The sequence below is a fragment of the Anas platyrhynchos genome, chromosome 3 (genome assembly GCF_047663525.1).
Source record: "Anas platyrhynchos isolate ZD024472 breed Pekin duck chromosome 3, IASCAAS_PekinDuck_T2T, whole genome shotgun sequence".
Classification (NCBI taxonomy): Eukaryota; Metazoa; Chordata; class Aves; order Anseriformes; family Anatidae; genus Anas; species Anas platyrhynchos.
Window position 1 is genome coordinate 72,047,794 of NC_092589.1, and position 14,751 is coordinate 72,062,544.

Below are 14,751 nucleotides of genomic sequence, written 5' to 3' on the forward strand. Positions count from 1 at the left end.
ACCCCCATCACTGAGGCACTGAGGTGCCGCCCTTCTCAGCTGGCCAGCTGCTCGGCCCTTGTAGATTTGGGCTCATTTTGCTTCTCTTCAAATTGTGTTGCAGAAATGAGTTGTGCTTGAAAATGTAACTCTTCTCCTGGAGCTCCTCTGCTAACAGCACTTTCCATGGTGCAGGGGGATAGGAACACTTTTTACAAGAGGTAGCCATAAAATGTTCCTCGCCATGTGTTCCAGCTGATGTCTACTTCCAAACTAATTTATAAAGCTTCTCAGATATGCAACCCAATTCATCAAGATATTTAGACATTGATTTAAGATGTCTAAATCCCATTTTTTAAAACTTATGCGGGTAGGTGTCAATTTCCTATTCTCTTCTAATGAGCCTTAGACTCAGAAAAGATGCGATACAGTGCCTGTATTTCTAAGGATACATCTCTGAAATGCCTCATCTTTACACAACTGTCAACTCTATGAAAAAAGAAATCCTCAGAAGTGCTTAAGCTGAATATTTGTCAGCAAACGCAGGCTTAAGTCTCCTGTTAGCTGATCTTTTAAAAATCCCATAGATGCTGAACAAAATTGTTCTGCACTCTGCCCAGCTCTAAGACAGACTCTTCAACCCATCCAGAGAGACACAGACTATAAAATATAGCTCAGGAAGAGTGAAGGCAGAGACAGGAATAAAAATGAAGATGAATTGGGGACCCACTAAGCAAGGCAAAGAAGGATAACCATGCCACACTAACCCATTACATGCTGAAACTGTGAAATTGGCCGGTTCTGCCTACAGAGCAGTGGCTCTGCTTTCTCTTTTTGATTTGATACTGAATTTTCCAATGACAGAATAAAGTCAGATCAGCAGAACTACTATTTTCCAAGCAGCTTTTCCTGTCCTGACAGCTCCAGCCTCGGCCATAGGCACTTTGCAGAGCATGCACCAGGCTGTGTCCCAGGGAAAAGCATCATCACGATGAGTATCTGAGCATAGCAGCTGGTCCTGCCGTGCAAGCTGCCCAAGTCAGGGGATCAGATGACTCTCAAAGGGTTTCCATTGTTCATTTCACCAGGAAATAGTAAAGCGGCTTCCCAAACTCCTGTGCTGTTTGCTCATGTAGTTTGTGTGCCAGCTAAAAAACATTCCCGATGGAAATGAAAATAAGGTCCCCGCCAATGTCCTACCCAAGCCTTCCATGAGGGGAGGGCATGGGAGACACAACAGAAAAAGTGTCTTGTGTTTTTTTCCCAAAGCACTGGTTGAGCATTTTTTTCTGTTTAATTCCCAGTAGATACTTTACTAATGTTTTGAGAAACATCCCACCGAAATATTGGTGTATTCCCACTGCTATCTCCAGATTTATTTTGTCACCCAATCACCTGAAAAAGAAACTGAGCTTTTTGTTCTACAGGGTAAATATCTGATGGTCTCTACAGAGACACCCATAAATTTTAGAGCTCTGTCTGGACCTGGTGCCCATTTTTCATGGCAAGTGTCTGAACCAAAAGGTGAGACCCCCCTGGCAAGGGAAGGGAGGCTGTGCCTATCCCTCTCCTCTCAGATGGGGTGGTCACCTCCACCTCTCTCCTCTCCTGTGCAAGAAAGCTATTCCGTGTCTCAGAACCGATAGGATTTGCTTCTTCATTGTATGGTTCCTTTTAAAATGGTGGAAACAGGAGAATTGGTGGTTGAGAGCCCAAAGAGTACTGGGTGGGCACTTCCAATCCAAGCAAGGTCCAGGTTTCCCAGAAATGGTGACAGTCTGTCTTCAAGCTCTCACAGAGAGGGTTTCCAATAGGGCATAAAAGAGCTCTTGCCCCAGCCCTCAGGCTGTGTAGTTTAGGCACTAGAAAGCATAAACAGCAGGAAAAAAAAATAAAATAAAATATAGATTCTTGCTTCTTTATTGCAAAGGTATGCAAAATAGTGAAAGTTCTGTATTTTACTATTTAAGAGTCTCACCTCAGCATGTGTGTATGAAAGAGTGCAAAAAAACATGGGAAACTCAGTTTAACCAGACACACTTGGTTTCTTTTCAGTTTCCTATATATAAAAAGCATCAAACTAAATATGTCCAAGAAGAAACCCACATCAGCTTAAACTCTCCAGAGGGCTTGCAAGCTTGTCTGGCTTGCGAGAAAACGTTGCCGAGCGGTGTTGTGTTGACCACCCCAGCAATTCAGCTGCATAGTTGCCCTTTCTTTTTCATGCCTACAGCAGAATTCCTTGTAAATCATCGGGGGAAATGAAAATAACCACCTCTGTTGCACAGCTGTGTCCATTTACTTCACCCCAGCGCTTCGTTCCAATAACGCATCCGTCACCACCGGGCTGAAGTAAGGAAGAGAGGTGGCAGACAGGGGCTGGCTGGTGGGCTGCCCAAATCCTGTTTGCCACAGGAGATGAGGGGGTGAGGGAAAAAGAAGCAGGAGGGGGTGAAGGCAGAGGTCTCCTGGTGAATGCCTGCACCTCGGTGATCACAGATCCGGAAAAGCCCATGGGAGAGCTCAAACAAACAAGTGATTAATGTGCCCAAGGCTCTCGCTTCTGTTTTGCAGAAAGGACTATTTAATTTGTATTCTCCCCAAATGAGTCACAGCCTACCGATGGCTACAAAAGTCTCCATATTTTTTCTGTGTACACTGGGCCTCGGTGATGTTGCCTTGCTTTTTTATTCAGCATTAAATTCCTGGATCCCTGTGCTCTGGGAAGCTCTTGTGTCAGCGGCTGGGGGAACATTGCAGCTGCAGAAAGCAAGAATAGAGGATAGATACCCTGCACGTACCTGTGTAGATACACGGGAGGCCTCTGAATAAACCAGGCACAGCCCTATATTGCAAAGCTAAGAAGAAATTAGGAACATTCATTTCATTTTCCAATGGAATTATAGGAAAGATTTAAAAAAAAAAAAAAAAAAGTTTTTGTTTTTTTTTAACATATATTTAGCAATGCATGGATCCCTGAATCCCTGTCCTTCAAAATCTCTTACAGACTACCTTAAATTCACGGGAGAAGTGCTCTATCTTGTATTAGGTACAGTCCTGCCATCTGTCGGATATTTTTAAAATTAAACCCTCATTTAATATAAGAAAGGAAAAAAAAAAAAAAAAAAAAAAGCCACTGACAGCAGTTGTTTGTTTGCTTTTTTTATTATTATTATTTCAGTCAAGTGCCTGTTTGCTTTTCTAAAGGACTTCAGCAACCAGCAGCAACCCTGACATTTCCTTGGGGTCCAGCTAACCAGGGGCTCCACCCAGCCAGCCTCCAGACACAAATATTAACCGGAGGATGCAGTATAACACAACATATGGAGGGAAGCAGTAAGTCTCCGCCTTTTGGGATGGGATTCTGCTAGATGCCCTCCAACACAGACATCTACACGTGAACCAGGGACCCTCCCATCTCTGGGGAGCAGCAGGCATTTCCACCGTGCAGTTCATCTGTTCAGATGGACACTTCAATCTCAGGAGGAGATGAATCACATCCTCAGCATACCTCTATACCTTTTTTTCTCTGGTGACTATAAAGACAGCTCGGCATCTGGTCAGAGAATTGCACCTTTCATTGCCTGGGCATCTTTCTGGCAGAAGAACCTGAGCCAAAGACAAATACCGGTGCCCACAGCTCAGGTGGCCAGGAGCAGTGTACAGCCTGACACTCGGATGCCCTCAGGTGATTTTGCAGCCCCTTCTGGCCTTGCTCTCTGTGCTTCTGGGGCTGGCGTCACAGCAGACCCATCGGCATGGCACTGCCTGCTTGGCATAGGTGGTCAGGGCCATCTCATCATCTGGGTGATGGTGAAAATTGCTTTGGATCCCTGGTCTATGTGAGAGGCAATCAGAGGGGATGCCCCTCAGCAGTGCTCAGGGTCCAGTCACAGGGGAAATCAGCAGCAACAGCCCTGAAAACACTCACACTGCAGCTACATCTAGCTCACCAGCCACCAAATCCTTCCTTTTCACAAGAGCCGGGCTTCAGAAAAAAGAATCAAAGCAAAACAAAACAAAGCACTTTCCAGTGAGGCTCTGAGCAGGGTGGATATTTTCAGGCCTCAGAAACGTGCGAATTACCATCACTCTGACTCAAGCCTCTGATGGTTATGGATGTGCTTACATTACTCATTGGCTCTGAACAGAAGAAACAAGCTCTCTGGTCTCTGCTTTCACATACTTAAGCTATGTTCAACAGATAAGAAGCCCCAAGTGTTTTTTCATTGTGGGAACCAGGCAAGGTTAGCTAAACTGACAACTGGATCTCTTTTCTGATGAAAATATGGAAGGCACGTTTCAGAAACTGCTTGCTGAAGAGGCTATTGCAGCTGCATGCAATGGCAGAAAACATTTTAGAAAAGTTGGCACATTCACAGGGGGGAGCTTGCACGGTTCTTGCAATAGTCTTGTCCAGTTTCACACTGCTGCTCTTACTGCTGTGTCAAAACACGAGCAAATTTCCTCTCTGAAAGCCAGCAGGCAGCTAAGGAAGCCACTGCAGATAACCATGTGTTCTCTATGCTGTACCAAAAACATCAGGAAAAGCTCATATCTGGTCTGGGCTTGGGAGGTTTTCCTACCCCCAGTCCTTCTCCACAAAGAACTGATGCAAAATGTCCCAGGGAACTTGCTCTTGCCCCGACTGCAGCTGGAGCCTGACAAAAATAATGCAGAAACCAGGCAAAAATGCTTCCCTGAGTCATGTCTGTGATTTGAGGCAAGGTCACAGCGTGCTGGGAGACAGCCCGGGGCGAACACGCTTGGATGAGCGACGTTGGCTGATGCCCAGCTATGACAGCAGCGAGAAGGTGACATTAAGTGAGCCGCACAACATGCACTCCTGCCCTTTGCCACGGGCAAGCACACATCTCGGACATATCCCAGGGGTTGCGTCTACACTGGTGTGGAGGAGTAAAGCTCAGCTGCCGATTAAAACCTCAGCAAAGCCTCGCTTATTGTCCGTGCTGTTCATACTCGTGAACGTGCAGCATGAACTTGGCCCAGGCATGGAGGATGCAGCAGTGGAGGAGGAAAAAACACAGCAGTCAGGGTGCCCACACTGTTTAATCTTAGCTGGACATGTGTGGTTTGTAACACCTCAGCTCTACGTGAGAGCTCTCACTTTCAAAGCACTCGACCAGCCTGGACCTTTCCCCAGTGATGCTGGACCTCCAGTTGCTCATGCCCCAGCAGAGAGCACCAGGCACAGCCCAGGGGTTAGCGTGGCTCTGACACTCCCCACAGGAGTTGTGGTTGAGACACAGATGTGGTTTCGGGGGTAAGTGGATGTGGTGGTACAGATAGGAGCTGGTTTGTGTGGGCTGGCCTTAGGGCCAGGTCTATTTTATAGAGAGACAGCCTCTGGGTCTAAAACATACCTGATAATTTTCTTCGTGTACCTTCTCCTAACAGGATCTGGAGTAGAATCTCCTACTATGCATTAAACGGGGAAATTACTATCATTAAAAATCACTTTATTCAATCAGTTTTGTAGTCATCGGGTGGTTAACAACTTTTGCCTGCAAGTGCACATTGAAAGTGTGCCTACGTGACTGTCAGTCCTCTGCAGGTCTGATGGAAATACCAGGCACACCTTTAAAATGTCTGGCTGGGGTCCTGCAAACAGAGTTGCCATGGCAGTGCAGAGCTAAGCCCAGCAGGAGATGTTGACTTGCCTTCCAAAGGTGACAAACCCTTTGCAGCATCTAATGGATACTTGCTAAAAACACTCTAGAAGCACAGAAGTGCAGAACCACAGAGTGGTTGGGGTTGGAAGGGACCTTAAAGATTTCAATTCCAACCCCCTGCCGTGGGCAGGGACACCTCCCACTAGACCAGGTTGCCCAAACCCCATGCAGCTGGGCTTTAAAAGCTTAAACTGGCTTGCCCCACTCCCTTTGAGCATCAACCTGAAACCTAAAGACACTGGCCACCTCAGGCAAGGGGTAAGCCTGTGGTGAGAAAGGCCCACTGGGGCCAGAAATGCACGTAAGTTTGTTGTGGCATCAAAGCAAGCCACCAGCAACGGGGACATGACCACATCGCTGCTGGTGGCCAGAGCAGCTCCCAGCAGCAGCGGTGCTGCCCTTCTCCCCTTCTGCAGACAGCTGTCGAGACAGCCACTACTGCCATCAAACCTACCTGGTTTTGTTCTCTTTCATTTCTTTCATTCTGGCAGGAGAAATTACTGCACTTGGAAAGTAAACAGCTTTCACTGCTGTTCTGAATGTCAATACTGCTCTAAAACGTCTAGGAAAAAAAAAAAAAAAAAAAAAAACCCACAATGCAGGAAAACAAACAATGCTGAATACAGATTGTTAGTATTTTCGTCATGCCATGGAAGTGCCTAATGTTTGAATGAAATTAAAGGGCAAGCTGGGAGCATCTGCCCTCCAGGACCTCTGGCCTCACTTATTTAAGGACTTCAGGACATGCTCTCATCCACGCAGAGCAGCAGTGCAGAGGGGCTGTTTGATGTGTGTGAAGGTCTTGCCTCAGTATTTTCAGGGCTGGAGCCTGACCTGGCAAGCACAGAAAATTGAAGAAAACTAGTAAAAGTAGCAGAGGAATTAAATTTTGATTAGACAAAATTGAAGCTGAGGCACTCAGTGGCACAAAATCCATGTATGACTGGTAACTTCTGTCCCTGTGAGAGAGGGACACAGGAGCTGTTCCTAAATGCTCAGACTAATGAATCTGGTCAAGACCTGATGGTTTAGAGGGGTGCAAACATCCCCAGCTCCATCATGCTGCTCCCACCATATGTGTCCAGCTGTGCAATGATGAACATGAGGAAGGAACAAAGGAATCTGGTCTGATCTATGCCATGAAGCATGACCCACAATTTAAAGCCTCTGAGACACCTACACAGTAACATCCAGCCTCACCCAGACCTTTATTTTGAGCCAGATAACTCCAGAGCTGAGCACAAATCCTCCTGCTGGCCTACAGCATTCCCATCTGCACACTACCCAGTCTGCAGCCGAGGAATCCCCTTTCCCTGGATAAACAAGTCCAACGCATCCAAATCTGGATGTTCAACCATTCGACCACATTTGTGCCTGTTCCGTATGGATATATTAACCCCTCTCTGAGTGTGCCCCAGACATTTACTTACAGGCCATAAGCAACTCTCCCATTCACCTCTCTCACAGCCCACAAGATCTCTTGCACCTTCTTTTATATTTCCTTTCTCATTTTCCTGTGGTGAGCATTTCTTCATCGAGCCATCTCAGCTCCTTTTTGTGCTTCTGCCCCTTGGCAGAGCAGGCTCCCCTGCACTGCAAGCCCAAGGGAAGAGCCCTGCACTGGGCAAGGGGCTCCCTCTGGCTCGGCCTGCCACAGCCACTGTCTCCTGCAAGGGACATCTTGTTCCAAGCAGGGACCGTGCTCGTCAGCTGCCCAATAAAACACCAGACCACCTATGCTGCTATTTCTTTATTCTTGGTTTTTATTCTCCCTCCTTCTACATGGGAGAGAGCAGAGAGACACTGCCCCACGTCCCACGGCAGGTGCAGCATGGCCAGCTTTTCTCACTGCTTGGGCAGTTCATTCCAGTTTGGGAACACCAAACAGAGCACTGCAGATGAGGCAGACTCTGATAATCAGGAAGAAACAACGCAGCAAGCAGGAAGGTGGCTTTGCTGAGGTGTTCTTGGATGGCTGCGGCTCTGAGAGGCAGCCGCTGAAGGTTTCTTTTTATAGCAACAACCGCTCCTAATGGCAACTGAGAATCTGGGTCATATTAAGGGGGGGCTCATGCAAGAGAGACATCTAGAAATGGCTCTGCTCTGCGTGGTGCTGCAAAATGAGCACTGGCAGGTAGGAGAGCAAAATCAGAACTGGTGCATGGGCGTCTTCCTTGCCCTCCCCACCCCAAAGCACCACAGCTCAGCAGTCAGGGCACACAGCGGGACATTTCTCCATTGTGCTGTGTTTCCTGGTCATTTGTCACAGGGGCAGCATCAGCACGGCTTGGGCTGGGAGGGTTGCAGCACGATTTATAGGCAGACAGCTTCTTGCCTTGCCTAATGAAGCAGGGCAGGGTGGCTGGGATGAACCGTGCTCCCAGCACCCAGGAGATGCTGCTGATCTCCAACCTTGTGGCAGAGAAACCCTTTTCTGAGCTTTCTGACCTAGAGGTAAGCTGCTTAGCTACTGCCTAAGCACCTGTGAGTAAAGAAGGCAGCGTAAGTTCTAAATTTGTTGGGAGAAATATTAATAATGAATGGATGGAAATAGGTTAGCAAAACGGGCTGTTCATTGGATCAGTGGCAGTCTGGGAAAAGTTACAGGCAATGATGTGCTGACTTTGCTAAGAATAGAAATACATTTAATTTAGCTTCAGCTGTACCATGCCACGGAGGCTACGCAGGTGTCTCTACTGTGACCATTGCTATGGTTTCAAAAGGAAAAAGAAAAAAAAATCTGCTGCAAGAGGTTTCAGTCTTAGGATGCAATTTGTGGTGTGTGTATAACACCTGTTCATGTTCTCCACCTTTCCTCCCTCAGCCCTTGCCCTCATATCAGATCTTACAAACACTGGAGAGGTTCAAAGGCACAACCTCCTTAATTGGGTGTATGTTCACACTGGGTGGTGCAGGTAAAGCCATGCTTTGGGTTCTTCATTTTTAAACAGCAGATGGTGTCACCTACTCATGCAGCAGGCAGAGAAGAGGAGGCTGTACCCTATGTGTGCTCCCCCTGGCACAGCCCAGCGCAGCCCCAGCAAAACCCAGAGCCCCAGTTTCTCTCAAACTAGAGGCATCTCTCGCATTTGATCCTTCTCTTACCAATAGAATGTTCCTGAGAGCCCTTGAATGCCACAAGGCAACAAGTTTCAGTAAAAAAGCCAAATTGTAAAGTTTAGTCTTTCATTGGAACATACAAAATTTGCTCTAAAACAGTTTTGGGCCAAGGTGGGGGGCTGTCTTCAAAACGAAGGCAGCAGCCAGGTCAGATGCCCCAACCCACATTTTCATCCAGGCTAGCAGGACACCAGCTCTTCTCCACCAAAGGACAACGGAGCATTGCAAATTCCCTGGAAAAGTTGCAGATTTGGGCTCCTCGGAGCAGCACCAGAGCCCCCATCACTTGTCCCTGACAAAGGAGTGGTCCCATGCCAGTGTGCAGGGGAGGAAGAACATCGTCCTCCTGAACGTGAGTCGATGCTGCCAAATTATCACACTCAGCAATCATGCCACAAACCTCAAAGCTCATATAAAGTTGTTTTGAAAAGCACATGATTAAAAAAATGAACTTTTAAGAATTATTTTTCTGTTTACTCAGTCTCTAGACTTCCATTCCCTGAAGTCAGTTCTGCAGCCAAAAGGCCACAGGCTTTTTCCAAAAATGAAAGCCAAGATTGTCAAGGAATTGTTTAGTCACAGAAAATGAGACTTTAAGAAAAAAGAAAAAAAAAAAAAAAAAAGCACTGAAGATCACAAGACTTTTGATAATTTTCTGGACTTGTCATCAGATAGGATTTGTCATGCAAGCCTGTAGAGAAGGATGGTTTCAAAATTCTCCAAAACAGGCCCTGGTTTTATGAAAACTCTTGAAGAACTGAATATTGTTTTTTGTTTTTTGTTTTTTTTCTTTTTTCCTCTTTGTTTATTTTTAATTTGTTGTTTTGTTTCATTTTGTTTTGTTTTGGGTTAGCTTGGTACCTAGCACTTAGACTATTTATATACTGAGCATTTCAGACTTTCACTACATTGAGGAACGTTTAGAAAGAGGCAGTTTCCCATATATCCAGCTGGATTTAGCTGGGAACCTCTGTCCCCTGCCTGCAGTGTATTTTCTAATACAGATTCTCAAATAACATTAAAGTAGTGTAAATAAACTGACTTCTCCCATTTTAAAGACATACCCACTAAACACTTGTGAAACCAGACAAATGCATAGTACAGAAAAAAAATGAATCCATAAAATAGGTAAAAATAGTTTTGTCAGATTTTCTCGTTTAGAATCCTACATACAGTCCTGTTAACCTGCTGAAATAAATAATAAAATTATGTAGCTTACTACCGCGGCCTTACTAAGAAATGGGAGGCAGCAAAATGTTGCACTGGCACGCATTTTGTCTGCTTGCACTGTCAGTCAGATCGTGGAGAGGAGCAGCTGGAAATCAGAATTCAGCACGTCCTTCTCCGGAGTATGAACATGCATGGATATTTTGTGCCAGGCACTTCAGGAGACCCAGCACGTGCGTTTTTGAAGCTGTGGAGTTTCTGTGTGTGCTGTCACAAGGCTTTTCATGCCAGAGAGTGCTGGGCACCCCCATCCCAGTGTCCTTACATCCCCTGAGGCCTCAGTCTGCAAACTGGTGCCATTTCCCTGTAACTTCAACAGCGTCAGGATCACAGCAGGACTCTCCCTCCTGTTTCCCTCTGGTTTAATAAACAAACATCTTACAGCACTTGCTAAGCTACAGGAAAATTTGCTTTTCAGAAACGTGACTGTGACAGCCACATTTCCTCTTCCACTCACCAGCATGTGCACAAGGACCCTCCATTAAAGTGTCCAGCCTTAGCAATGAAATGAAATCCTGATGTTGTCATAATAGTCCAGCTTGTCACCTTCTTTCACTCAAAGAAAGGAAAAGTTGCACAAGACCTGTCTTCCCAACAACACACACTACTCCTTGAGGTTAAATATCTCACACTGCATGGCTGCCTTTGCTTCTTGCATGTAATTATATTTTCTGTGTAAACCTGTGTGTTCCTCATCTCAGCAATTCGTAGGGACATACTCTTGTGGCATACTCGTGTGCCAGCCTTTGGAAATTGTCTGTTTTCTGTGAGATTAAGTTCTTCCCTCCTAATTAAAAGAATTGCTCAAATTTGGCAAAATTAATTGGAAATAATATTAGCTAATTTATTTTTAGTTAGACCTCAGGGAAAATCCGGTTTGAGATGATGAAGTCCGACAGCATGTCTCCATCTCTCCCTTCCCCTCAAGAAACCATTTCTGATGATCCAAAGCCTCCCAGCCTGTCCCACCTCCAGCACACCACTACTGCACCAGCCTGAGTGGACAGCCACGTATGGTTGTCCATGCTCGGCGACAAACCAAGCCACCCAGGGGACCTGAAGCCCAGCTGGTGGTGACTCCATGTGGCTGCTGCTCCCTCCACCGCCTTGAATGTGTAGAAATCATTAGGCATCTTCTTCAGGCAGTAAGGAAGCCTGGGTTGTAAGGATGTGGAGACAAGAGATGCACTTCAGCTTGAGAGGTTTTTTTCTCTCGTGTGGATTTATTTGGATTATCAGCAATGCAGCTGTCTGTGCTGTTCATCCTCTGGTAGAACTCAGTGCGTGCAGGGGGGAGGAAGGAGTTTTCAGTGTCACAGCTAAAAACTAGCTGTTAGCAGTAAATGATGCACTTCAAAAGAAAGCTTACTGTGCCAGAAATAGAAGATTGCCATGTGAATACATACACACACCACTACTGCGGATGTGCCGCGTAGTACACCTAGCCCATTAGCAGCTATTATTCAGGTGAACAAAGAGGAGAAAAATGTTTGCAGGCAAAAAAAAAAAAAAAATATATATATATATATATATATATATATATAGTTTATACATATATATAATTTATAAATATATATATATATATATATATATATATAAAAGAAAATGGGAAGCTATCTGCTATCACGAATATACACAACAATTACACTGGCCTATTGCTGTGCCCCCTCTCCAGCCTCAAGGCTGTCCAAAGGCAGGACATGCCAATGGCTCTCTGCAGGGTTGTCCCTCTGCTATGTGAAGTCTTCCTGTCCAGACTAAAAATCTTGTATTCAGCAGCCTGTTTGAAATCTGGATGTTATTGCTCCTGCCCACCCCTGCTCAGCACACAGCCGTAGGGCAAACAGGCCTTCCAGCATCCTCAGCAGGAAAGCAAGTGGCCTTGGGGCTACTCAACCTCCCTGGGGCTGGTGGAAAGCAGAAATCAGGGTCTGAGGAGGTCAAGAAACACCTATATCCATCCGTCATCCAGATCTGCTCCCAGAAATGTGCATGCTCCCCTCCTGCTATCACCCTCACGTAGGCCAGGTTGGGACAGCCATCTGAAATCTTATGGGTTTTGAGTATGAAAAACCTACGTTGCCTGATGGCTTTTTCCTAAACGCGTGGATATCTGGGCTGTGGTCCCAGTGGAGTGCTAGAAGTTAAACCACAGCATTAACACCTCACCCAAAGACTTGGACAAAGCCTAAAACAGGATAATATATTTCCTTGTTTTATATTTCCTTGGTTTTACTGCTGCTGTTTCTCATCCTGTTGTAGTATCTTAGTCTAGCAGTGACCATCAAGATCTTAGGTTCCAGTGGGACAAACTGTGTTAATTACTAAATTGGTCAACTGGCCACTTGCCACGTCATGAAACCTGCCAGTAACCCCTTTTTACAGAGAACTGCAGATTTTCCTAGAAGACTGACGTCATATTCTGGGAGGGTTACACACAAGGCCTGGCTTGTTTCATAGTGTCAGAAAGAAGCAGAAGAAAGTTAAATAGCTGCGTTAGGGACCAGCAAATCATGTCTAACAGCTTCTTGTTGATCTCCTGTAGGTGAAGATGTCCAACAAGCCATCCACCGAGTGAATGTAACACCTCTGGTGCTACAGCTCCCCCCACCTTTTGTTTTGAGACAACCACCAACTTAACTCTTACTGATGGATGGCTGATTAGCATACAGATTTCTTCCTACCTATATAAAAATGGATTTAATTTCAGTCAACTCTATAGATTTCTTAAGCTATGTTCTCCAAAAAAAGACTAGAGAATGGAAAGCAGACACTGCACAGATATTGCTACTTATTCAATTTAAATTTTTTGAAATAGAAGGTAGGAAAATGCATATGTTTAGATTGCTTACCCACAGGTTGGTAGCAGAAGCAGGGAAATACAAAGCTAAATGTCATCAAGAGTTGGTGTAAAGAACCTTATGGCCTGGAGTCCTTCCTCTTTACCTGGTTGTAGGACAGGCCCTCTCCACACCAAGGAGGCCGAGCAAGTGAAATATTTCAAGAGACAGAGAAAATACAGCTTGCAAAGGGTGAAGCAGAGAGCCAGTAGGTATGGTGGTATCATCGCACTGTGTTTAGTTTCTGGCTACCGTGAGTTTCACTTTTAGCTCCTGTCAAACTCCCCTCTCACGTTCATAATGCTTAACAGTAAGTAGGCTTTCTCTTTTATTAATTTTTTCAGAGTAAAAAACTCCAGCTAAAGAATAAGCACAGGGACTGTAGAAACAAATATGTCTGTTTTCATGATAAATTTAGTGGATATAGTAAATAGATACATCACCTTCTATAAATTATGGAAGCTAAGGAGGTGACTGATGACAGCCAACATGGCTTCACGAAGGGCAGCTCATGCCTGACAAATCTGGTGGCCTTCCACGATGGGGTCACAGCATTGGTGGATAGGGGGAGAGCAACTGACACCATCTACCTGGACTTGTGCAAAGCATTTGACACTGTCCCCCACGTTATCCTTGTCTCTAAAGTGGTGAGACATGGATTTGATGGATAGGTAGGTAAGGAATTGGCTGGATGGTCACAATCGATGAGTTGCAGTCAATGGCTCGGTGTCAAGGCAGAGATCAGTAATGAGTGGTGTTCCTCAGGGGTCAGTACTGGGACCTGCGCTGTCTGACAGCTTTGCTAATGACATGCACAGTGGGATTGAGCACACCCTCAGCAAGTTCGCCAGTGACCCCAAGCTGTGTGGTTCTGTCGACATGCTGGAGGGAAGGGATGCCATCCAGAGGGACCTGGACAGGGTTGAGAAGTGGGCCTGAGTGAACCTCACGAGGTTCAACAAGGCCAAGTGCAAGGTCCTGCATCTGGGCTGGGGCAATCCCAGGCATAAATACAGGCTGGGCAGAGACTGGACTGAGAGCAGCCCTGAGAAGAAGGATCTGGGGAAGATGGTTGACAAGAAGCTTGACACGAGCAGGCAACATGCGCTTGCAGGCCACAAAGCCAACCTCTTCCTCCCCTGGCAGTTTTTCATCCAGTACGATGTGTTCCTGGGGGAGATCTTGTCTCCTGTCTACTGCAGAGGGATGCATCTCTCTTCATGTGTGCTCTCACTACCCCTGGCTGCCCAGAAGATCACACATGGCGTGGAGAACAGCCAGGCATCTGTGCTGTGCTCAGGGTAGCGAGTGTCATCTGTTTTCTCCCCTAAGAACGATGAGGCTTTCTCTGGATAAGCTCAGAAATAGCAAACCTCTTGCTCTGCTCTCAAATGTTCTCCCTTATGGAAAATGCAAGCCCCAGGAAACAGTCATGGCTCTAAATCATTTCAGACAGGGCCTGGCCACAGCCAGATTTTCAAAGCCCTGTTAAAAATAGGTTTTCACTCCCCAGTTTCATTTTCTATCCAATTTTCTTTCTGTACTGCACCACACCCACACTATTTCTCCTTCAGCTGAAATGCTTCCCACCACTGCTTCCTTTCAACACCCCTCACAAGGTCTGTCATTTACTGTACATCTGCATTTTGCAAGCCACTGCCAGCAACCAAAAGGACTGAGCCCTTCATGTTTTGCTTAGCACCAGAGGGGAAAAAGCAACACATTAAAAGAACACCCCAGCAGCTGACAAGCCACTGCAGAAGAGGTGCCAGGCTGAAGGAGGCTGTGGCAGTGCTCACACAGCACACATCTGCTCGCTGGAGTGGCTCTATAAGACTTATGCATAGAAGACACTTGGGCAGCCTGACAGATGGAGGGTATTTAGGGATAAG